The 26,675-nt window shown below is 41.0% G+C and overlaps 1 protein-coding gene across 2 annotated transcripts in view; it reads right to left on the reverse strand.

Annotated features, from left to right (window-relative positions):
* The window catches only part of casz1 (castor zinc finger 1), a 150,948-nt gene that overhangs the window by 97,757 nt on the left and 26,516 nt on the right, over positions 1-26,675 (reverse strand). For both annotated transcript variants that reach the window (XM_058083441.2, XM_058083442.2), the window contains exon 3: positions 23,768-23,845. The gene's annotated coding sequence lies outside the window, so the exon portion shown is untranslated. The remainder of the gene's footprint in view (positions 1-23,767; positions 23,846-26,675) is intronic.

The following is a 26,675-nucleotide window of genomic DNA, read 5'->3' on the forward strand; positions in this document are numbered from 1 at the left end:
CCCCGAGCAATTTCCAATTTTCTTCATCTTTTTTTCCACACCTCCACTCTCTTTAGTCATATTCATTTCACATGTTCCAGAAAATCCACCACCAAGATATGAAAGCAGTAACTACGAGCCGAGAGCTGCTTGCAAAAATAAAGCACTCTCAGAGCAGATAAATGTAATCTCTGTTATCCAGCTGCCCCCCCTAAATCACTCCCAAGCCCTTCAACAAGTGGTCACACGCCAGGGCAAGCAGACTCCTCCAATTGCACATGACAACCACAAAAGAGGATGCTTTAACTTTCCAAAACTGATGCTGATGTAAAAAAAGGCTCAATTTGTATCTTTGAACATAATTACAGTACGTCCTTGTCTCCTTCCTCCTGACAGAGAAGTAACCATGCATACATTCCTGGGACAAAAACAAAAACCTTCTCCAAGAGGGGAAGTGGGAGATTTCGTTCAGCTTTTTTTATGATCCTAATTTCAGGACATCGGTCCTGTGAGAGGAGAAAGAGTTGCACTAAAAGATCACTCACATTTCTATTACAGTATGGGCTTCAATATATTTGCGGAGGAAAGTTTAAAAAAACCAAGCATGTTTTATTTTCTTGAGTATTTTATGGTGTTGGCGCCACAAAGTCCCAAATATGTCATCTGAAAGGCTCAGCATACATTTGCAGACGTGGTGCAAGCATGTAGAGGAACACATTGCTTGTATTTACTGAGCATGTGCTACCGTGAGCCCCACAGATTTTCAGCCAGCTGCTAAACATACAGTGGTGTATTTGGGAATTGTTGGGAATACTGCCGCTTTGTCATAATGGCGCCCGGTGCCAGGCTAAACAACTGTATACATCATACCAACAGCTAATATTTTGCTCACCTTCATCAATATTTGACACAACTGTCCAGTGGTCTCCTGGCAGTGCAACAAATGGAGCTTGGGCTCCAACTTCATTCATTCATTCATTTTCTACCGCTTTTCCTCACGAGGGTCGCGGGGGTGCTGGAGCCTATCCCAGCTGTCTTCGGGCGAGGGGCTGGGTACACACTGGACTGGTCGCCAGCCAGCCAATCAGAGGCCACATATAGACAAACAACCATTCACACTCACATTCATACCTATGGACAATTTGGAGTGGCCAATTAACCTAGCATGTTTTTGGAATGTGGGAGGAAACCGGAGTACCCGGAGAAAACCCACGCATGCACGGGGAGAACATGCAAACTCTACACAGAGATGGCCGAGGGTGGAATTGAACCCCGGTCTCCCAGCTGTGAGGTCTGCGCGCTAACCACTCGACCGCTGTGCCGCCCTGCTCCAACTTAATTGCCTTAATTGATTCATTCATTCATTTTTATCTTCACGTGCTGGAGCCTATCCCAGCTGTCTTCGAGTGAGAGGCGGGGTACACCCTGGACTGGTCGCCAGCCAATCACAGGGCACATATAGACACTCACATTCATACCTAGCATGTTTTTGGAATGTGGGAGGAAACCGGAATACCCGGAGAAAACCCACGCATGCACGGGGAGAACATGCAAACTCCACACAGAGATGGCGGGAAGGGTGGAATCAAACTCGGGTCTACTAGCTGCATTTCCATCTAGTTTGTGAATTTTTGTGACGACAGTTCCCGATATAAGGGGCCATCTCTGTATGGGGTCAGGAAGCCCCTCGTTTTCAGCGATGTTGATGAGTCTGCAGTCTCTTGCACCCCATTCAGCAACTGCATTATTTCACCTCGTTGTTGCCTTTTTGTTGGCAAGAGGCAAGGAAAACACACGCATGGCAATATAATGTATAAAGGCTGGCGACTATTGTGGAATTGATTCATTTATTTATGTATTATCACGACACATTTCACGTTCTCATCTTGTGAGATCTCATGATAGCAGTAGTTATTGTACAGTATTTGTACATTTTCAAGACTGCTCTTGCATTGGATCCCATTTCATTGTCCTGTGTAGCGAGTGTTGTGGCCAGTTGGGGTACATGCTGTAAGTTACTACCCAAGCAGTACACAGTACACAGTACACAGTACACAGTACACAGTACACAGTACACTCCCCCAAACAATAAATCCAGCCTAAGGATGAACTCTAAAATGCCAACAATCAGTCTGCGGATGAATGTTTGGCGGTGTGTGACTGCAATGTCTCCAGCCAGTAATCTGTGGTGTCTAACGTGTGCTTGGTCACCTTGACTTTGGTTGCCATAGTGCTCAACACAAACATATGTCCACGCCCAGAAATACACAGAATAAGCAGAGGACGCCCAGAAATACACCGAATAAGCAGAGGACACAGAGGAAGAGGCCAACATATTCTTAAATGTATTGTAAACAGGTCTGAGAAATTCCAGTGTGTACATATACTTGCGAGAGGCTACCGCTGACAAACAGGCACAGAGTCTGGCTAATTAGTATACAACATTAATTGTCCTACGCTCAGCTATTGTTGACTCAAAGAAAATAATAATTGCATGGGCATCAACGCAAAATGGATTGAAGCACTTTGGAATAGAGAGGTCTTTCAGGACGAGTCTGTTTGTACTGAAAATGACCTTTCAGCACCTTCCTCCAACATGGAGGAATCAGGCTACAAGAAGGCGGCCGTCCTGTCTAGCTGTCGACCCCGGCAGATGTGAGTTCTGAAGAGTTCAAACGAATTGTGCGAGGGGGCACTGCCATTTACATAATCCCCCAGATATAGTCCCCGGCAAACTAATCAAATTATTCAAAAGTCTGGCCCCTAAATATGTAGGCCTTCCCATTACGCCTCCGTGCTTTAATTGTATCGAAGCAAGCAATGTCACTTTTGCCTTTCGATTGGCCACCAGACACAGCAAACAAACACAAAGATCCGCCTCCATCCACTTTTTATTGTCCTGGGGTTTGACTTACTTTTGAAGAACAGAGCACCCGAAGACGAGGAGCGTTTTATCACAACGACTACACAATCTTTAGACAATAGGACAATATGTCCAAATGATGCTTTCAAGGGAGGTGGGCTGTTGTAGTAATTAGCCCAACAGAGTTGGAGCTATTCAGGATAAGTTTGAAAGACAAGTGCAGATGACACAAGGGATTTTGATAATCGTGCGGTTGGGTTCCTTGAGGGCCTAAGCCGAAAAGAAGATAAACAAAAGTGCTGATTGAAATGCAAGTTTGACTTATTCAATGAAAGAAATGCCAATGCTGAACATTTTGTATTTCTGTATGTGTGCTGGCTCGCTCATATAGTTTCAAGGTTGGTGCATGCACGCATTGCCCCCCCCAGCTTATCCATATGACACACAACAATCACACTGGTTGCATTGTTAATGCTTATCAAGGAAAACAGCAACGTGTCATCTTTGTAGAAAATGCTATTATGTTGATAATACATATCAACAAATTTGAAATAGAAAGGGTTTGCTATGCTCCTTTATTTCCCTTCCTTTTGGCGTGGCTTTGTTTGAAACATCACACTGTTAATCAGCCCGCTGTCGCTTTGTGTTGCATCCACTGGCGGGGGGGTAAAGGTTTAATGGATCAGCCAAAGTTTACATCCCGTACGCGGTCAATTTTCAATGACTTCTTTTCCCACATTGAAATAAACTATTTTATGTCTCCAAATATGCAGATCATTTTGCTTAATGAAAGATGCTTGACGTCTCAGATCCAATTAATATGCAAATGCAAGCCAGGATTTATTTGTGACATTCCGTATGGGTGAGAGAAAACAAAAAGGCTTCTTAACAGTAACACTAATTGCTGCAACTAATTGTAACATATCATCATTCACTCTGAATCTCATAAATAGCCCAAATTACAATTTTAAAAATTGCTTACATGCATAGAAATAGATCAGCTTTTTGTGCACTTTTGCTTGTTTGTCTCCAAATGAGCTTAACAAGTTGATGTACATTTAAAATCAATCACAGGTATGATTAGTTTGAATACAATTACTGTACACTGAAGCGTTCCATCATAATTTGCATTAGAAGGTACGATTCCTACATTCATATACAGCTTCTTGTGATCGCTGTCTGCTCCACTGATGCCGATGTATAGGCAGGACCAACACTGATAGAACACACATTGACTGTCACGTTGACGTCTTTTATGGCTTCCAATGTCACAATATTACAAGTCCTCCAAAAGCCAGACGAATACAATTCATCTTCCACACAAAAAGCTTCAATCGATGATATATTTATGACTGTAAAATAAAATCAATAATGTAAGTCAACTATTAAAATCATTTAATGGATGAAGTAATATACTTAGCTGTTTACATCATCAGGTTTAATGCCAAAGGATCCACTCAGCACAGGGCTAATATTGTAACAACTATACACCATAAATGGCACTTATTGTGGCATATTGTTATACAGAAATTCATATACAGCACACTTAATATAAGACAATTAAGGTAAAATCTGAGATGTACTGTATGTAGTAAACAATGTGTAATATGCTGAATAATAATTAGTCATGTGTGGGCATTTATACTTCATTGGGATGACGTCACAGGTATTATATAGCAGGATGCTTCAGCTGCACTGAAAGTGAATTTATGGTATGTCACTGACCAACCTTGTCATCATATACATCAGTGAGTGAAATAATTTGCTGCCCCGCCCCAAAAAGGTAACAATATGTCCAATCTAACAATAACAGGTGTTGATAAGCAGCCGGCTGGGCAAAACAAAAAGATGCACTGACCACGCCCCTAATGCGTTAATCTTCTTATGATATCTTTAGAGCTTTTAACTTTGCTTTGTAAGGCATATATGCCGGGGTTATCTTTTCCATACTCAACAGTTTGGGACTTTCTCTACGCCGAGTTTCAATTCCAGGAATTGAGACAAATTGGCAGCAAGCAGCAGAGTTATTATTTATTCAGTCATATCCAGTGAGAACAATAGATGACATTTTTATTTCTTTGTTAGTTTTTTCCGGATAAATTTCTCTTCTCCTATTGAGAAGAAATTTATTAAGTTTTGTTGTTTGCTCTGATGCATACTTTAACTGGTTGAAAGTTTACCAGATGAGTACATTTTAATTACTGTGATTTTAGGAATGAAGGAATTGTGTGTTTTCTATGTCCATAAAGTAATCACAATCTCAGAAGCTGGGATTAATGCTGACAAAGGCATGGACTTTGAGCTGGAAGGTTATGATATGACCTGGGTGTGAGTGTGGAGATATAGGGTAATAACTATAAAAGTAATCTCTCAAAATGTACTGCAAAAAAGATCCGTGAGGATATTCCATAACGCCAAGTAGAGAGAACATATAAATCATTTATTTCTAAGACCGTCTTTTTACGCAGTCCGAGAGCGTATTTGGCCTACAGGGCATGCCCATATATGGAAGTCCGGCTCTTTGTGATGTCACAGCGAGCTGGTGTTAGAAAAACCTCTCTGAAACCAAGCGTTCAGAGCCAATCACTTCCAAATGTGCCAACCTGATGATTAATGTACTTCTCTTCATAACCAAAGGACATTATTGTAGTTTTCCTTTGGTTCAGGGAAAAGGGACTGGGGATTTGGTCCTGTTTGTTGTGTTACAGCTTCAAAATAAAATCATGCGTATTTTGCTCCATCTGCAACAATTCCAAACGTGAGAACAGAAAGCAGTTAAAACATTTTCCTCCATGTAGGAAACTCTAGTATCAGGATGTGGCTTTCATGGGAATCATGACAGGTAAAATTAGACGCTAGAACGTCCACGTCAGCAAAACCCAGGTATGGCAGAGAGCATGCAACATTAGATAGGCTAGACATATTTATACACAAAGCTTAACAAGACTCCATAAAGTCTTGAGCAAACGTATTGCTTGTGACCGAATCTGTCAGTGTTTGTGTGTGTACTTGATGTCTGTTTGCGTGGCGTCCCAGCTTCAGATTGCTGTTTGAGGATGTAATTGCTCTGCTCCGCTCCTGCTCAGAGTGGCCCAGGATGGATCTGCGCGGGCTGTTTAGCAGTCAATGGCCGAAGCAGATTGTAAACAGATCTCCAATGAATTGCGGCTTTAGCGGTTTTGCGAGTCTCCAAACAAGGTTGTACCGATAACACTATTCTCTTTGCTGACAAAATCAGCCACTTTGCTGCAAGGGTGTGATTTGAGAGGTGCCAGTCAAACTGATTGACAGCATTAATCCCCCACAGGAGCAAATAGGAAAAGAAAACACATCATGGCCATCCCTGCTCCCATCCTACTTTGACGACATTTTTTGACAAAGTACTCGTACTTACTCGTACGGAAAGTCAGCAGGTTTTTAATCTTTGTCTTTTTAACCAAAGTCAATGAGTTCCTTTTTGTGGTTGTCCTCTTATCAAGTAACCTGCATGGACATTTAATGCCTCAACAGCCATGAACCTCACCACACATCACTGGTATGTATACATTTACATATACATATGCATATACATACAGCACATAGTACATACAATATGCATGTTCAAAACTCAACATACCTGCTAATAATGTAAGCATGGTAAAGTTATTTTCATACGGCAAATAATGTCTTTGCTGCCTTAAATGGAAGTGTTGCCGTAACTTTCCATTTGCTTTCAGAGTTCATCCTTGATTCATGCACTGCCAGCTTGATTACGACCTATGGCAGTTGCATGGCGAAGACTTTTAAATTAAACATTACGCTTTGCGGGCAGCAAGAAAGAAAGTCATCAAGCATTAAGCACATGTATTAATTTTCAAAGAACTGGTGGTAATGGGAACATCTTGGAGACGGTGACACTAGGCTAACAGGCTAACACTATGGTAAGCACAAAACCTTATTGGCTAACGATTGGTGTTTATTAAACATATGGCCATATTGTGGTATCGAGAGCATGAAACATGTAACATGACGTCAACAGGCAATCCAACTAACCGCTTCAATTTCATGGGGAAAACTGTGGGAGCTGAGATAAACCCGTTCATATTTATTTCCCTTTGCATAGAGAGAAAAGTACAAAAGTACTTCAGAAAATATAGAAGATTTGAATTACACACTAAAATCATTTGTTACTCTCTGGATTGTGTCCAATTCCATAATTATATTTCAGCAAAGAAAGCAAATGGATGAGATTATTATATTATATAATAATCATTTATACAGTTTATTTATTTTATTTTTATTATTTATTTATTTTTAAACAGATATACAGTATATATATATATATATATATATACTGTATATCAGCAGATATTCTTGTTCTGGGTGCTGCTGCGGGGGCGGAGCGGATGGGCAAAGTATCGGCTGATATCGATACTGTTCTTTTTCACTGATATCGGCCAATACCGATCTGTTGCCAATAGATCGGCGCATCCCAGATTTGAATTATTTGCCTTTAAATTTATTTTTAATGTTGTCAATTTGTATTTACGAGAGCCAAAAGACAGTTTAGAACTGTAGGGGGAGCCTGAGTCCATCCATCCATCCTTTTTCTATGCCGCTTATCCTCAAGCATCCGAAGAAATGTAAATATTGAATGAATTGCATATAATGAAAATGAAAGCATAAAGTGTATATTTTAGACCAACTGCCTTATTTGTATCAAATCCATAAAGTGCGTTTCTATAGTCAACATTCCTACGATCAGTGGGGACACGGCAGGAACAAAAGCAAAGGCCCTCCCCTTTTTTTCATTCCAAATGATGTGAAAATGGCCCATTATGGTGAAGAACAAAGAGAATTGGTCCCATGTTAGAGCCAAGCTTCACTGATGCCCCGGTGACTTGGCCAGCCGTTCTCCCAAGGCCTACCCCTTGATTAAATGCATAATCCACCACTCCCCATCCCCAATGATTTAGTATACCTTTAAATCAGCTTGCGCACACATAAAAACCTCAAATAAAAATCACCAAGAAAAACCATTGCACTCTAACTGTTCTATTAAAATGATACCCAGCCCAGCCTTCCTTCTCTGCAATAGCGTTTATTCCACATGAATGCATGTCTTCCTTTTTTTCCACAGGTATGCATATAAAATATTTAAAGTTGAAAATGTCACAGCTGAAACATCAAAAGCAGGAGTCTCTCATTAATCAACAAGGATGGAGCTTCTCTTTTAAGGTTATAACCCTTTGAAAGAGCAAAAATTACATTTTTGACCTTGAAGATGAGACAAACTCATAAACGTAAAATAATTTGCAGTTTAAAGGGGGAGAGATATCAGTTGCCTCAGCCAGCAGCACTCCGGCTCGTCACGGGAAGACCAAACACGTCTCATTTTCACATTTACATCCCGGCTATTACGATTCATTTGGAATCACACCAAGCCAGAAAAAAGAAGTCAGAGAAAACATCAAAAAGGGCAACTGTCAAACTTTCAAATCCACAGGGTGCTCGCTATCTGCAGCTTGTAAACTCAAGACTTTTTTCTTGCAGTTTTATTAAATGGTGCATGACATTTTCATTACTCGAGGAAATTAAATGGACAAATTTTCTGACCATCCCCGCACGTCTGCTATTCTAGGGAGGAGCACAGAGACCAATTGTTCCAACATCTACACAAAAACACTCTTCCAGGTCTTGTACGTCATTTCTACGAAATGATTGAAACTTGGCGTCCTCTAATCCCCTGCCTGTGCAAACTTTTCTTCATACACAGTCCAGAAACATGACAAGATTATTCAGCTTGCTGTTTAACCTAATTATGCAAACTTATGTTTATATTTTCCAAAAATTAGACGGATGCTAATCGACTCTTGTGACATTTTTCCCCACGACTGACTAAGAAAGGAAGGTAGCACATACCGTACTTGTGGATTATGCCTTTAATTACTCTGCTCCAATCATAAAGAAAGTAAGCCGTAATCATCAAAATCGCAAGCAATAAAACAGGGGCGGGAAAAGTACGGCCCGGGGGCCACACGCGGCCCACAAAGCGTTTGAATCCGGCCCGCCAGTTGCTTTCTAAGTATTTCAACTTTTAGCATACAAACTCGCAACATTATTTGCAAGTTGGGTGTCTTATTTAGTAAAAAAAAAAAAACAACAAAACTGTAAAATTAAATTACATACTTTGATGCGGTCCTGAAAAAAGGGGCATGAGAACATAAAGCTGATAGTATAACACTTTTACAGATAAAATTAGATAAATAATTCAAGGAAAATTATTATAATAATATAGTGTGTGTGTGTGTGTGTGTGTTAAATATATGTTCTGGCTCCACGAACAATTTTGTTAACTTAATGCGGCCCACGAGTTAAAATATTTGCCCACCCCTGCAATAAAGGCTTGAAATATTTCACTCTATGTGTACCGAATCTATACAATATGGTTTCACTTTCTAAAATGACTTATATGAGTGATAATGTGATATACCTATATATAGCACTGGATCACAACTCTTACTCTTACTTTGAACCATGCGACTCATACAGCGTTAAGCTAATTTATGAATCATTTCGTGACGTCTCCTTTACTAATTGTGTCGCCCACTTTGGCAGCTCGCCACTGGCTAAAATGTGGGAACCAGAGTGGCTGGGTGAAGCAGCTTCGGGGTTGATGATGATGATGGAATGATGATGAGACGTGTTTTGGAGAGTTCTGCTGTTCCAGTACCACAGGTAAGAACGACCTAATTTGGGCCGCCCATTAGCACCTTGTTGGCATCGAACTCGATGGCACGAGCACCCAACTCTGACCAAGTTTGGCGTCCGTGTATTCTGCTTCATAAAGATATGCCTTTGGCTCGGTGCTGAAAGGAATGAGGTCATCACTTGTTTGGGAGTCAGACGTGTTTACTTTCACTGTCCGTGACAACATGATCTTATTCATCACAATCAAGGTAAAAAGCAGCCAAACATCAGGTAGCGTATCCATACTTGGGCCGTATGTACATTAAGGCCGCAATGCCGTGAGGACAGCAATGTGGATGCTGTAGTCGGCATCGGATTTCAACGTCAGCTGTCCTCTGGAGATGAAAAGGCTGATTACCTTCACCTCTCAGGGGGGTAGGCCACATGGCTGGCAACATCATTGGAAAATAGACTACAGGTCTCCTCCGGGCCCCATAACAGCTGATGTTTTATGTAGAGGGGGAAATTCACACTAAAAAGGAGGTGACACCAAAGCCGTACAGTTAACGTTGTTTAGGGTGTCGCAAAGGGCACCACTTACTCTTGGCGTTGGTTGTGGGGCTCTAATGGGTGACAAGGATAGAAACGACTAAGTCGGAAATGAGATGAATGGTGTTGTGGGAGCTCAGATCATTAGGATTCAGATTGCTTCCCCTAAATGACAAGCTGTGCTCTTGTTTGGTGCTCATCAGCACCTCTGGAGGACTAGCTAGTGAAACCGTATTATTTTGTGTTGTTGCATGCTAAATCACAGAATAATCTTCTTTCAAGAAATTGTTGCTTCAATTTGAGCAAAATCTCAATGGGACGCCTGAAGCGTAATACTGAATACGACAACATAATACTGAAAACGGGAGAATCAACACATTAGCCCACAGACACAGACAAAATACGCAGCCAAGGAGTTACAAATGTGAGTTTCCCTCCTTGGCCTTTACGTCTGTAATTATTTGTATCAGACTGAAAGCGCTTGCTGTACCTGCTGTACATTTGTATTCATAATTAGGAGTTCTTGATCTTGTCTCAATGCTCTTCTAGCTGAAAGGAAATGTGTCCGGGTTTAATCGTTGCACCCACCCCTGACAAATCATTACGCTGTGCCGTGATGCTCGGACGCTGTTTGCTCACTTCTTCATCATTACGTTGAAGGTGTGGCAGGCTCCACATTTCAAGCCAAAGTTGGAAAATTTTGAGTTCAAGTCAGATTTTCAGGAAATTTATAGCACAAAAATGCAAAAAATAATAATCATGTGATGAATATGAAACTACAGCCCAGTGAACATCTAAATGTTTGTCTTTTGTTGATATGACTTTGTGACCACAGAACAAGCAACCTTCTGCCATGTAGGAAAGCAGTACAACATGGGCAAAACAACATCACGAAAAGAAGAACGGCATATACATTCGGGATGAGCGAGTACACCACCATCTGCATCTATTCATCCGTATCTGCACTTGGAGTGGGCGGGGTATAAGCCGGAAGTGGGTGTGGTTTGACCGGAAATGAGCAGGTCTGACATCTGTACATTATTGTAACTCTGAAATTGACCTACACATATGGTTTAATTTCAATCCTCACGGTTACACTTCAGTTCACTTTATAGCGGCGTTCTCCATTCCAACTCTTCAACAGCCAATAATCTTTTTGGATAGATAGCGCTCTCTCCTTCCATCAGATGCCGATGCTTCAAGACCTAAAGTGCAACGTTCATTCACGGAACTGGAGGTTTAATGAATTCATTCTGAGGAAAAGTTATGCAAACTGCTTTCCACCCAAATGACAGCTTCAGATCTGTTCCTTTTAAAAAATTGATGAGACCCATCACCAAAATGGTGCCCTTGACACACACTGAAATGATGACAAGCATTAAGTTTTATGAGAAGTGTTTGACTCCAACTAACGCAACCCATGCAGCACCTATACGAGAATAAGTGTTGTCACACACACAAACAACTTGTCGCTCCTCCACTCAAAACACAACACAACACTTTAAAATGGTTCTTCACACTCAGTAACGTCCATCAAAGCAGAGGATCCACTGAATAGGAAGGACCGGATCCAGATTCAGCTGGGCTGAATGTTTTAGATGAGCACACAATTGGGACTTAAGAGGCTGTATATATATATATATATATATATATATATATATATATAAATCATTTTCAAACATTCAGTATTCCTGGAAGATGCTAAAATCCCCGCAGAGCACCAAAAGCTTGGGGCTTAAAGATTTGCTCGTCCTCTTATCTTCCATTAATGACGAACGTTAAAGAGTGGCAAACATATTTCAGTTTCTACATTTCTGTTCTGATCCTCATCCAACTTTTTTAATGAACAATTGTGTTTTAGAGGAGGCATCAACTTCTATTTCAGAAATGAAATTCCTTCACAACATCGTATCCCTATTGTCTTCTTTGGAAGATATTTCTCTTTTTTTGTCGTTTTTCCCTTAAAGCTTCGCATCGTATGAAAGCCCGGAATGAAACAGGGTACAATGGCGCTATGGAACAAAGGCAGGACGATGATTGAGGGTAAAACAGGGTGAGAATGGCATCATCTCTACACTCAATGAAACAGCATCCTTTCTTTTTTCCCCTACTAATTATAATAAAGATGGAAAAACATAAACGTCTCCCTTCCCCCACCTGCTAACAGTAATTATAACAGACTCAACAATATGTGGTAAAGCAGCACAGAGCTGCATCTTAGGAATTCTCAGGGGTCTGTGGATTAGCTTGAAAAGCCCGAATGATTAAAATACACTAATTAAAGTTGTGTGTTCCTTGGTAACTTGTCTTCCAAGGCCCCTTGTGCTGGCAAAATGGGAATAAACGCGACAAAAGCAAACACTCTTTTGGACCTGAATAAATAAACAAGTCGAAGCAGGGATGTGTTTTCAGAGAGCAACTTACATGAAAACTTCTTTAATGACCTCTTCCTAGTTGTTTTCCCATTTGAAACCAACACTAAAAAACAAATCACAAAAGTTTTTTTCATAATCAATTTTTAAATTAATTAATTTTTTTTAGACAAAATCAAAAAATTACGTTACGAATCACGTTTTTTTTCTTATTTTACTTCTATCATTTAAATAATGAAGTACATTAAATGGAGAATACGCCCATAAAGTTAAGTTTGTGTTTAGCGCGCAGACCTCACAGCTAAGAGACCCGAGTTCAATCCCACCCTCGGCCATCTCTGTGTGGAGTTTGCATGTTCCCCCCGTGCATGCGTGGGTTTTCTCCGGGTACTCCGGTTTCCTCCCATATTCCAAAAACATGCTAGGTTAATTGGCCACTCCAAATTGTCCATAGGTATGAATGTCGGGGGAATGGTTGTTTGTCTATATGGACTCCTGTAGAGCAGCTAAACAGAATAACCCTCACAAAAAGCTTTCTAGAACTTTCAGAATCTGCACATGTGGCCCTATGTTCTGCCGGAGTGCAAATTAGACACCGTTGATTCATATATTGAGTAATTTCACGGTCACTGTTGGGGGAATAAAAAGGAGGGTGATGTTTGTAAGTGTGAGAGAGAAAGGGAAGGAGGTGGTGTAATCAGCTCCCTTAAATTTGAAGAATGAACACATTTCTCATTGATATAGATTCCCTTTGACAAATATGCCCTTTCCCGAAAGAACCACTCGGAAACACCTTAACCAGCACAGCAGAGAATTCTGAGCAATCACTTAGCAATCAATCATTAGAGAGAGCAGCATCGTGTACTTGTCTTCATCAGTGTCATGTTTCACTGGCTCCTCCTGAAGGCCCAGTTCACAATGAATCCGGCAAGGATCAGATCCTGATCCAGTCCATCTTGCCACAAAGTGCCACTCACAATGACGAGCGTCTGCTCCAGCTGAGGGAACGACCCTCGCAAGAGCAGATGTTCACACGATAACTAGCCTTGTATATGGGAATTTCTTATAAACAATAGTTTAATGCCCTGCAATTGGCTGGCCGCCACTCCAGGGTGTATCCCGCCTCTCGCCCGAAGACAGCTGGGATAGGCTCCAGCAACCCCCGCAACCCTAGTGTCTGTTTTTGAGTGGACAATGTTGATAAATATTGTCACTGTAGCTATAATCAATTTCTTGTATTGATATGATATGAGAGCGTTCAGGCGTCTGCTGTGTCATCCAAAAAAAGTTGGACCCCAAACGGATTATTTCCATTGTGCCGTACGGCTGTCGGATCTGCACCGCACGGAGCCAGTGTGAGCCTCCAGGAGGGATTCCAATCTTGAAGAATGCTTCCGGCGACCACAACGGTGCTGCAATGGATTCAGTGTGATCCCCGGGTAATCCCTCTGCTTTTGATTTGAAAGAAATATCTAAAGATGGGATTTCACCTGCTATACGACAACAGGAAATGAACACTCTTGTGTTACCGTGGTAAACTAATTGCATCGCGACGCTGCACACAGGAGCCAAAGTAACTGAATTTTGATGAAAAGGCGGTGATAATTTACAGCATTGAGAAATTAGTTGCTGTGGCGACACGTTAATTACATCTCAAATTAACAATGCAAGTGTGGTGAAATTAAATATAAATCATATTTTCTGCATAAATTACAGGGGTTGATTAGTGCGGGCACCAGGAGAGAGAGGTTGAGATTTGAAGGGCCTGTCACACCCCCTCCCCCTAGACCCCCCCCCCCTCCTCCTGCTCTTCCTCTGTCGCTCTCACTCCTCTCTTCTCGTTTCCTCCTCCTCCTCTTTCCCGGTGCCATTGCCTTTCTTCACGTTGCTCCATGTAGTTAGTGACTGCATTACTGGAGGCCGCAAGTACATGTAAACACAGCAAAATAAATGATATACCTGGATGCAGGTCAAGCACAAAGGTACATACAGTAAGTGGCTGTTAGCGATCTGGAATATGGTATAGTACAGTATGACAGTAGAGTGTATATACAGTATGACAACATTGATATCATGTCCCTGGTGAAAAACATTGGTTAAAATTGGTTGAAAAGCACTCTGCCTGTGGTTTCCAAAGTGTGGCACACAGGGAACATATTACAGTGAAAATGATTCTTTGGTGCATATTATTAGGAGTTTCCTGATAACCTCAGTCTTTATTTACTCTCACACCACAGGAGCTAGTTAGCATTGGTTTGAATTTTTGTATTTTTATTAAGCTATTGTGCCTCACCTGAAGTCTTCTGGCACCACAGATTCAAAAGGGTCAAGTATGAAACAACGATGAAAATCTATTTCACTTTTTACTAGGAATCCTGTTCAGGATCAGAGGTCAGCTGGAGTCTATCCCAGCTGACTTATGGCGCGAGGCGAGTCAGTCAATCACAGTGCATCTAACAAGGGAGAGAAAACTATTGTCTTTTCTTCCCTGAGGTTCCTCATTTGGTCCAAGCATCACAAACAAGGCTCAGGAGGAAGGTCTACAAGAGAGGAGTGTGTGACAAGGTCCTGTGCAGGAAGCCGAAGCAAACACTAACACACAGCAACAGGAACCAACTTGAGTCATCTAAATTATTCATACACCAGATGGATACACGTTTCCCTACAATTTCACTGGAAAACAGAGGACAGTCCTTTGCAGCATCCCTTTGCTTCCCTCTATTTAATGGACCGCACGAGGAATTAAGATAGCTATCACTCCATCTCAATCGTTTCATGTCTGATTCATATCAACTGTGAAGAGGAGAAGCCCCTTGACACCACAGTCTCACGTTTGTTCTCTTCCACGGGCAGAATGATGAGGGAACATGTTCTCTTTCCTCTGTCTTCAAAGACGAACAAACCGCCATGACCTTGTCTGAAGGCTATGATACAAATGTGGATGCTCCTTGGAGACACGTCATGTATATCACTGACTACACCTCACCCACTTGATGTGTCACTGGAGGCGACCAAAAGGCGATCGCATATTTGAGCTGGGGGGGTCCAAGTAACAGTTTTTTAACGACAAAGTCTGAGAAGAACAGCACCATTGCCAATACTGGCGTAAAAGAACAGATTTAAGAAATAACTTGAATAAAATGATTGGCATGAATGGATTTCACAGCCACGGTTTCCTGTACGTGTACATGTCTGCAGCACATGCATATTCAAATAAGCAGTCTCAGAGACGCACCAATAGTCATTGTGTGGTTGGGACAGACTACATTCAATGATGACAAATGGCTATCATTGCTGACAAACTGACTCCAGCTTGTAGTCCCATTACCAATCGCCACCGAACAATCCCAGTACACTGCTTTCATCTTAGCCACTTGTCTCGTCTGTTATGTATTTTACCAGGAAGGGGAAGTTCCAGCTTCTCCTTGGCACCATTGCTAGCCAAGATGTCTGCTTGCCAAATGCTGAGCTGCACCGTGTTTGTTTATGGAGGAGATGGTCACGATACACTCAAGTCATAAGAGGAGATGATATACAGTATTAGGTTCACAAGAACGAGACCAGGCAATGTTTTTCAATTACTCTTGGGAAAACTACATTGATCAAATATGGGACTGGACAGGTGTAACGGAGTTAAAAATGCACTTTATTATTTATTTTCTAAATGCGTGAATTTATTATTATTTAGTTATTGTGTGAATTTTATGAACTCAATGAGTTATTTATTTTTCTTATCTTGTTTACTTTCTTTGTATGTGTGTTTATTTTATCCTTTCACTTCTGCTCCTCCCGGGCTTCCCGGGGGTGCAGAAGTGGAGGAAAAAGAACTTTATTTTCATTCTTTTGTCCATCAGAAACCTAACAAAGGCCGTTACACAAACATACTTTTTCAGTTAACCGAGTCACAAAACAAAGCAAAAAAAAGATCATTATGACCTAAAAACGCTCTAGATGAATAAGTGAGTACACTCACAGCCATAATAGATACATAACTATATACTTTACATCTATCTATGCAATAATAGTAGTAATAACGGAGGTGCAGGCAGCAGTGGTGTTCAGGATTCCGCCATTAATGACGATGATCATGTCTTTGCTTCTCTGCTGCCGCCATATGTCCTTGTGTTGCAGTGCAACTAAGGCATGGCGAAGCCGCCAAGGCTTCAGCTTTGTATATCGATTGTGAGTAGTCCCCGCTTGGCTCTTCCAGCTGTGTTTTTGTTCTTCTCGTGCCACGGTTACCTTGTTCATCCTCAGCTTTTCGAGTTGTGATTATTATTATTTTTTTACATCGTGAGTCAGACTGTTATCGTGACTAATGACCTCCTGAAATTTCCAAGGATTTGACAAACACATACATAGCTCATAATTGGCTCATGGGTCCTCACCGACTTGTGCGCACCACAATATGCCATTTTATGACTTGAAATATTGTATGTATGTAGAAATCTTTTTTTCCTCGAGAGTTAGTGGTTGTGGCTTATGCACTGGACTGCATGGTAGTTCTTATCATGCAAGTTTTAGCTAGCATATTACAGCAGTGTATCTTCATTTAAGTTGCATCTCAGTGAGATAAAGAAAGCTCGATTCAACTGTTAATTCACATAACCAACATTATCTGAAACTAGTATACAGCTTTTTAAAGTACTTCTTATTTGGGGTATTATAAGAATATATGTTCATGGACAGTATATATCCTGCGTATATATCAATGTTCTTATTTCATACATTGGCCAATTAATCGTTTAACTGCCAATGTATCGGTTATCGGCCAACATATCGGACATCAGCCGATATATCCGATATCGGCTTTTTTCAACCTCCATTATCGGTATCAGCGCCAAAAGTCCCATATTGGTCGGGCTCTAATGTGTATAGATATACCGTATGTCGCACATTCAAAAAGCATGCAACTGAGCTGAAATAAATGAAACAACAAATCGTACATGGCTGTCAAATAATTCACTTCCTCAGCAATTACTTGCTGTCTCAATAAGAGGCAATGTGCCCCGCCCCTCCATTCTCCATCCTTTGGAGCTCAAACTGTCCTGCCTCTTCTCAGAGAAAATAACTTCCTGTGCTGTACAAGAAGGTTGGAATGACCTCAGTCCCTCAGGTGCTCCTCTTCCATACTCATCCATTTGTGAAAGAAGATGACGACTTTTAAAAGGACAAGATATCATTAAAAGAGTAAGTAGGCTTTCCAGTGGTCTTTTTTGCACCCACCCCCCCTCTGGAGGTAATTCTGATGCATTTATACAGAACTGAAGCGCTTAAGAGTGGGAGGGGCTGAGGTTTAATGGTCCAATAATGTAATGGCAAAGCACAGTTGTCCTCCCAAGATGGTACAAAAAGTAACACACTGAGACTGACCACTCTGATGATTTAAAAGGCCGTTAAAGAGGTGATGAAAAAAAATGTGCTGGGACATCCTGATAGCCAAACAGTTGAGGCCCATGCCACATGGCGGTCCACTTTGGGCCAGGGACCTTTGTTTTATGTCACTCTGTCCCCCCTAACTTCTTGTCTACTTTCATAATGCATGCCATGAAATGACGTTAAAAATACCAAATGAATAATTAAAAAAAAAGAATGGTCTTCAAGTGCCTTAAATCCCTGAGATGTACTCAAGGTCTGTAAAAGATAGACCAGAGTGAGCCTGCTGTATCTTTGTGGATTATATACTAGTTAGAAATCATACTACACTTTTTGTTCTAAGTAAGGCCAACTTGGCAACTTTGTCTCTAAATTTGGTAAAAGTCCAAAGCCACTTGACGTATTTTCATATCACATATATTAGCAACAAATCTAGCTAAACAGTGCTTAACAGTGAAAGCACGTATTGATCTGCAGTTTGTGTTCCCACTGAGAAGCAGGAGGTGCTGCTGAGACGTCAGCTTCGCCCCAAAGCAGTCACAACAGTGCAGTTCCCACGAAACCCTGAGAGCATAGTGGAAATCCTCAAATCTATGAATCATGCATGCCGGGGTGGATCTCGCCCTGTTTTACAGTGCAAGAATTGTTAATCTTCATTCATAGGCAGGTACATACATTTGTTTTATTGATTTGTATAGCTTTAACACTAATTATTGGAACACAACATTACTTTGGTAAGCTCATTGACCCTTGACCTGCAACTCCAAGTCAAACAGAGTTATTTGGACATACGAAGGGGCGGGATGCATGGCGGAGGAAGAACACGGCATTCCAAGACAAACCCTTGCTACCCACAGTAACATTTGGTGGTTCCATCATGCTGGGGGGCTGTGTGGCCAGTGGAGGTACTGGAAATCTTCTTCAAGTTGAAGGTGGTGTGGATTCCAGTCAGGATCAGCAGATTGTTGCCAACAGTCTTCAAGAATCAGTGACAAAGTTGAAGTTGCGCTGGGGCTGGACACCACCAACAACCTCTGTTGGTGGCAGCCAAGTCGTGCACGCCCCTTTGCCTCAACTGCATCAACAATTAAATTCACAAAGCTGACAGCATAATAATAATAATAATTGTCAAACTAATTGTAATGACTGACCCTACTGGAAAGCCAAGTTTTGCTTGTAAGTGATATTTTCATGAAAGCCTTGATCAATAACACAACCTTTATCCTGAAAGCAGTCCGTTTTGTACTGATTACAGTGCTTTACAAATAGTGTCTCGACAAAAATCAGGGAAATTTCTCATGAGAACAGGCTCAAATGTCACATATCAGTGAATAACAAGGAAGCCATAAATGGTCAAATGGCACGTATTTAAGAGTCATACGTTCTGCTGAGGAAAGGTCAATAAAACTAGATTTTTTTAGGTTTAAACAATGCCTTTGACATTTTCCTCATTTTTCTTTCAGTTCCCAACTTGCACTTCATGTCAAGTAGTTGTCTGATATTCTCCGATATTCTGTAATAGAATCAAATCAGCATCTAGCATGATTGACCACATATCTGGGTCGATTCAAAAGCCTGCCACCCTGTTTCTGCACCAGGGAACTGTCACCAGTGGTCTTGGGACTCAAATATCAGTTTGCCACGTGGTGATGGTCTCCTAAATGTCATATTGCCTACTGGAGGAAAAAGGCCAGGTATTCCCAACAAGTTTAAATAAAGCCCACAGGATGATGGCGGTTCTCCTGGGGGAAGCAAAAGCTGATAGCTTTGAAACAGGAGGGAGGGTATTTTCTGCAGGGATGCCCAGCATGACAGATCCTGTATGTCTCACAGCTGAGCTTCTTTTATTGAAAGGATATCCAAAAGAAGCACAAACCAAACGACCGCTGATCGTGATTGTTGACATGAGCAAAGCCTCACTGAGCGAAAAGTTCAATTGGTCAAGCAAAGATGACCATTTGGTGTACCTGGGTAGGCAGGCCAAAGAAAGAAATTCATCAAAGGCTGTAATGCTTGCTACAACAGCACTGTGGTATATTTTAGATGTGTGTCCCTTTTACTTGCATTGTTACCTAGCTCATATTACTCATTTTCTAAAGTTATAATGCACAGAAAAGGGAAATAAATATGTTCATGTTTCACAGAAGGATTGGCACGAATGGGCAAAATTCCCCAAAAAGTGCTGTCCCCCTTTAATGCCATGTTGTTACTTGTGTCTAAAACTGCAGACTCTCAACAAGGTCAGATTATAACTGAAAAGCTGATTCCCACAAGGAAGTTATGAATGCAGACTAACCCAAATGTTCACACAGGCTCAGGTCTACGCTGAATTGGCCTGCACCAATGTCAAAGGCTGAAGTGTTCAAAGGTAATAGAATGAGAGCAACCTGACACCCCCCATTAGGCCTCTACTGGAAAGTGCTGTATTTGATCAGGAGATGGAAATTGAGCAAAAATGAACTGAAACTAGATCCCACATGACTTATTTCCCTCTTACCTCCCAGCTTTAGGTGTCACTCAGACTTAATAAAGCCCTCAGACTTTCATTTTATCACAGAAAATAGACTGGGCAAAAATAAAATCAGCAGGTTTTGCCCTAATGGAGTAAAGTAATGGCGAGGTGAAACTGACACAACACATTCTGTCCATAGTAATACTATCAAAATGAAAGCATATTCACTTCTGGAGTTCTCCAAGAATCAATTCAAACCGAATATTGGCCTTTTTCACAGACTTTATTTCATAATGGCTCCAACAAATACAGCACTTTGGCAATAGTCTGTCACCTGTGATACCAACGCAGTCTTTCCACCCTTTTGTTCCAGTATTCTCTATCCAACACTGAACCTCCACCGCCAACCTATAACTCTTATTTTATTCCCGCACTTTATACATTAGAGGTACATTACACACATCCCACTAGATAGGATGAGTCCACTTTTACATCCAGGTGTTACATTGCAAGGTTAGGTCATTTAGATGGCTATGACCTTTGATAGCTCCATCTTCAATGAAAATGATCCGCTGATCTCCACATTGACATGCACACAAATGCCCTTGTGCTGTACATCTACGCAATGGCAATAAGGCCAGAGCAATTCATGTGGGAGACATTATGGAAATATTCATTGGAGAATTACAAATTAGAATTAAAAGGTAAGGCCATATTTCTCGCCATAGCTCGGGAGGGTGTTTTCATGGTTTCAGCACAGAGAAGCTAAAAGGCGGTCTTTACAAGCGAGTGAGAAAATAGAGCTTTTTACTGCGTTTTCATAGCTTATTCTACACTCGGAAAAAAAAATGCTTTTAGTACCATTTATTGATCTTTATTATTAACATTTAAAAACATTTGTGTTTTTATCTGTATATGACGTACACACACCTTAGGAAAAGCTCTGGTACTTTGTTGTAAAAGTCTGATCACCTCCTGGTGAGCTTGCAAATATAATCATTCATTCATTCATTCATTCAGTGAGGTGGGTAGGTTAAGTTACGTGTCACATACATGTGTCGCACCATGGGTAAAGTACTTGTTGTGTCAGATTGACTCAGACCACTTGCCAGTGATGCTGCCTGCCTGTTTTCTAAAAGTATAAATAAAAATACTTAGGAAACAACTGGTGGGCCAGATGTGGCCCTCGGGCCATAGTTTGCCCACCCCTTATGAAGATAAGCCAATTACCTATGTATATGTACATGCTGTATATTGTTTTTTGTGAAGTGCATAGATGAGGATAAAGCAGCAGATACGAGTGTCATTGGGATCACAGACAAGGAGGCTGGTGGCCGAGGTCGGACCACAAGTCACCAGGACGGTAGCGTCTCCAGTCGCCCCTGGCGACCATCACATCGCCATGCTCCGGAACAGACAGGGCTGCTCGCACAACAGATGGAACTAATGATGCGAAACAAAAGAGATCATCTCACCGTGGTCCTCTAGGAAGCCACAAAGTATGGCTCAGAAGTTGAATGAGTGGAACTGGAGACAGGCTGCATGGTGTATTGTTGGCAAAAAGGAATTCAATGCTTTTCAGAGAATGTGGCACAGAAAAAAATAGATGTATGATGAGACCCTTTAAGCCTTCATGGATGGAAGTGGAATGGAAAATGGCCCTTGATGGAAGACTCATTGAACTGAAGGACCTTAAATAACTGGAGATGGATGGTTGGAGATGACCACAATGTATTCTAAAACTAAATAAATTTTAAAAACATCTTAAATAAAACTGTAAACCTTCTTGAATAAAATGGAGTCAATTAGAAATACAATTTTTGGTTGAGGCTGAGATCTCAATAAACACATTAATGTGACTCAAATAATCATCTAATCATAATAACACAGCAACTGTTAATTAAAATACATAGCAGTAAATTGACATATTTACTGTTTTCATGTATCCATCCTTTATTTATTCATTGACTGCAAAGCCTTTCCTCTGTTGTCTCCAAAATAGCAGAGCACCATGGGCACCATCTTTTGCCTCCTGTGTTGTATAGGAATTGTAAGCAAACTGCTGTGTCCTGAACTGACAAAAACAAATCAAATTTGATCTGAGGGCATTTGCATACCCTGAGGGACAGGATTAGATTTAGAGGTCATCTCTTATGAGCCAGTCCTCAGCAGAGAGCGATGTAATGTTTCTTTGTCAAACACATTCAATCGAAAGCAGTCTGTTTTCCAAGTCAGACAGTCGCCGAGATGAGGCGCAGCTCTCTAAATAGAGTATGTGAACAGAGAGGAGAGGAGAGGAGAGTCAAACACCTTGGGATGGGATTTAACCAGGATGGAGCCCCATCCCGCCCCCATCCGCAGATGAAAGGGATCACTGGGAAAAGTTCATCTCCGACACTGACACAAACAGCAGAGCAAGGCTTGTATTAGAGTCAGGTTAGCAAAGATAACACTATCAGCATGATCCCCAGGGGTACCAAATGCAGGCCTTGCTGGAAAATAAAGCTACAGTGTCTTGACTCCTTGGCACATTAGCTCTTAGATTACAATGACCTTCATTATATCAGCTACCCTTATTACAACAAGTGTGAGGTGTCCCTCCCTTGAGTGAAGCACAATGGGGAAAAGAGTCAAGGAAAGCAGTCAGAAAGGCTTAAGCAAAAAGAAATCCAAGAGTTGAAACCTAAACGATATTTACCTGACGATATATAACTGAACATTGTGTCAAGTTGTTTCTTTCTTTAAAGGGATAGTTCCGATTATTTTGACATGAAGTTGTAGTCCATCAACTGTGACTTAGCCACCACTTGTTCCCATGAGCCCAGTTCAGGTCAGATTTCGGGGGTGAGACATGTACTAGCTCCGTTTAGTTGCTGGGGCTACTTACTAGATAAAGAGTTTCTAAAACAATATGCATTCGAAAGAGTAATACAGTTCCATGACAAAAATGCCTCCTCAAAACAATGGACCTCACAAACCAGTTTGATTTTCTCTGAAGTCGTGTTAATGAACGCTATCGGTTGTCAGTTGTTGTGTATGTGACGTAGATGCATACGGTGCAAGCGTGGCAGACATTTTGTTTACATATGTGTTCCACAGCGGTTGAAGATGTGAGGGTCACAGCCATCTTTATGAGCATCCCAAATCACTGCAATGGGACATCATGCTGCAAGAACCCTGATACCCCTCCCCTCAAGGCCCTGCTGAGAACCTGAGTCTCCCTCTTTTCTGGCACTGTGTTGGTAGGAGACGGAAAAGAAGGAAACATCACCTTGAGAGCAACCCCAGCACGGGATGAGCTGAACCGGGGGAGGGAAAACCCACGCACGGGGAGAACATGCAAACTTGATGCCCAAGCGGAAAACCGAACCCAGATCTTCTGTAGGCCACTCATGACTGTGTGGCCGACATGCTAACCACTACTTCACCATGCGGCGTCAATTCAGATGTCAATCTAGAGCAAATGTACACTGTATGCTCCATTTACATCCTGCAATAATGCCTTACCTTTGACTAGTCTGCTGAAGCTGGATCAGCTGAGTCGTCGTCTCCTCCAGTCCGATCCTCATGCTGCCGTCTGACCTTCTGTTGATAGACATTAAACAGATGTAAGTCATCTCTTTTTTGAAATACAGTGGAAACTCCATCAGCGTCTGCTCCAGTTAGCGTGTTTTTAGGTTAACAGTGACAAAATATTGCCTCGATTTTTATACATTTTCTGGTTAGCATACAATATGGCTGCGTCTTGCCAAGTTATCAATACACTACATAAATAAATAGTGTGCTGAATGCATTTTTTATCATAAACGTCCTTGATAGCATAGCTTGTAAAGAAAATGGCAAATGGAAAACTCGAAAACTCGAAATCCGCGGCTGAGTGTCCCCAATAAATGTAAAAGTAACCTTAAATCTTCATAAGGCAATCCCTCTCTGAATGTTTTGGACTCCTGTTTCCATGCCAGTGTCAGAGTAGAAGGGGTTTCAAAGGAGTTGTGCCATAGCAGCAAAGCAGCTAACGTCATGTTGTCCTTCTCTAGACCATAAACTATTAAAGACTTAACAACACCTCTGCTGGTTGCAGCCAAGTAGAGTACACCATTTTACCTCAATTACCTCAAGACACAATCACTAATCACCTTCATACAATACACATAATTCCCAATGATCAATTATTTAATTAATCAATTAGTATGCCAATCCCTCATTCACAAAGAAAATGATGAACATGCATTTTGTGTTACAGAGAAGCAATTTGTGTTCAAACTCAAACGGGGGAAAAATGAAATCATCTTGACTGCGAACAGTTATGAATTAGCCTGATGATGTAAGAGAGCCTTTTATCAAATGCAATAATTACTGTTTCTAATTACATTTTCAATTAAGTCACCACCATAATGCCTTCATTAACAAAAGTTGGACTAATAGTGTTGATCCCTGTACTTTATGATGGAGTTATTTGTGTGGGTATTACATTAACATAACATATTTCAAAGTGTCTCTTCGAGGCGGGGGTCTCTAACCTGAAGGTGTCTGGAACTTTTGGCACTATTCAAGCTTTTTTTGTAAAACTAGCTCTAATAGTATTTAATTGTTAATATTATATCATATTAATTATATTAGCAACATGCTCTCTCACTTTGAAATTGTGTAATAAAAAGGAGGAAAAAATAGGCAGAATAACACGATGCGAGAAGGAGAAGAAGAACAAGAGGAGGAGGAGGAATAAATAGATAAAATGGCCGTCTACAATAACAATGTATGAATGTCTTTCAGCATTCACACAATAAAATGGATTTCATTGGCCACACTGCACTCGTAAATTTAGCCAACCCAAAATGTCACAACCAAATTGCATTCTGAAAAGTTTGAAAAACCTGCTGCCATTTGACAAATTTCTAAGGGCATTGAATTTGTTGCGTCTGACTTAAGGGTATGATGGCTTAGTTGCATACGTCCCCATCCGGCTGCTTCCTAATCCAACCATCTGAGGTAAACACAAGACCAGGTGAGGAATCACTCCTCTCTGTAATACCCTTGAGACCACCACCATCCACTCACATGAAAATGGCACTTTTTAAAGAAATAAATCCTCATATTTGAGGTTGTGCAGGAGGCTTGCCCAGTCAGTCACAATAGCAACAATTGACCTTGCTCTACATAGGGTGCCTTTTAATTCCAAGCAGGAATGTCCAGGATCGGCTACAGGTCCAGTTAATCTCAGAATTTCTAAATATAAATACAGAAATCGCTCGTTTATTGTGGTTATAAACGGCCCAACAGTGATAAGTGAATTTCTTATTTATAAATCAAATATTGTCGTAGTTAGAGGATAAAAACTGCTTCAAAACAAAACAAAATCAATTCCATACAATTGACAGGATTCTTCTCAGTGAATCAAGTGGTGTTCGAGTCCTTAATCAGTCCTTAATTCCATACATTGCTTTATTGGGTTAACATCTGCCTAAGTTAACTTTACTCAAACTACTCAACCTGAACTAAACATTGTGATTGAGTAAAAATATCATTGACCACTTTGAGGGAGCTGCCAACCCCCCCTCACTGATCAGGTGTATGACCCTGTCAGTGTTTCTATTTATGTATATCGTTTTCATTTTACACACACACATTGTGGTTAGTACTATTGTTATATTACATGTGTTTGTCAATGAAGCTGTAAGTTGCCACTTTAGTTCATTTTTCACGTAAAACTTATTGGTTGGGATTCTAATTTCTCATCAGTTTCTCCTTTTTTTCAAGTGATTGGTTGTGGCACAAGCATGGGGCGTGGCCATGTGAGTGCTGGCCAGATGCAGGTCATCACCTTGATTGGACTCTCCCAAGTGTCACCTGGAGGGCGGGGGGGGGGGGGGGGGGGGTTTAACTGTGTAATTTATCTTTGTAAATGTAGTTAAATGTAATATAGGGGTTAACATATACAGAAATTAAAACCTAAATGAAGTAATATTTAAATGTTTTTGTTACATAAAGGAAGGGTTTTGAAAATGTAAATATGGTACCTTTAATAGAAATTGACCTCTCACCCTCTCATTGGGGGATTTATGGTTGGGCCCTCACTAGTAAAGTGGTCTGGGTGAATGGGGGGGGCTGTTGGCTTTTCCTGTAGAATAAATATGATGAGCGCTCAAGCGTCTTGTGTACAGTTCAGATGCTATGGCTAATCCTGGGCTAATCAGAGAGCTTTTTAAAACTGAAATCTAACATTTTGGTGTCAAAAGACACCAAAGATGTCCTTTGCCTATAAGATGGGAGAAAAAATGCTTGAAACACAATATAGTGCTTTAAGCTTGTTTTGATATTAGGGACATGTGGTTCAACTCTACATTGAAAAGTGAGCATTAACGTGATACTTGGCGAGTGTGTGTGTGTGTGTGTGTGTGTGTGTGTGTGCATGTCA

Source organism: Doryrhamphus excisus, linkage group LG17, assembly GCF_037039965.1.
Source record: "Doryrhamphus excisus strain RoL-2023G ecotype Guam linkage group LG17, RoL_Dexc_Guam_v1.1, whole genome shotgun sequence".
In the NCBI taxonomy this organism is placed as follows: domain Eukaryota; kingdom Metazoa; phylum Chordata; class Actinopteri; order Syngnathiformes; family Syngnathidae; genus Doryrhamphus; species Doryrhamphus excisus.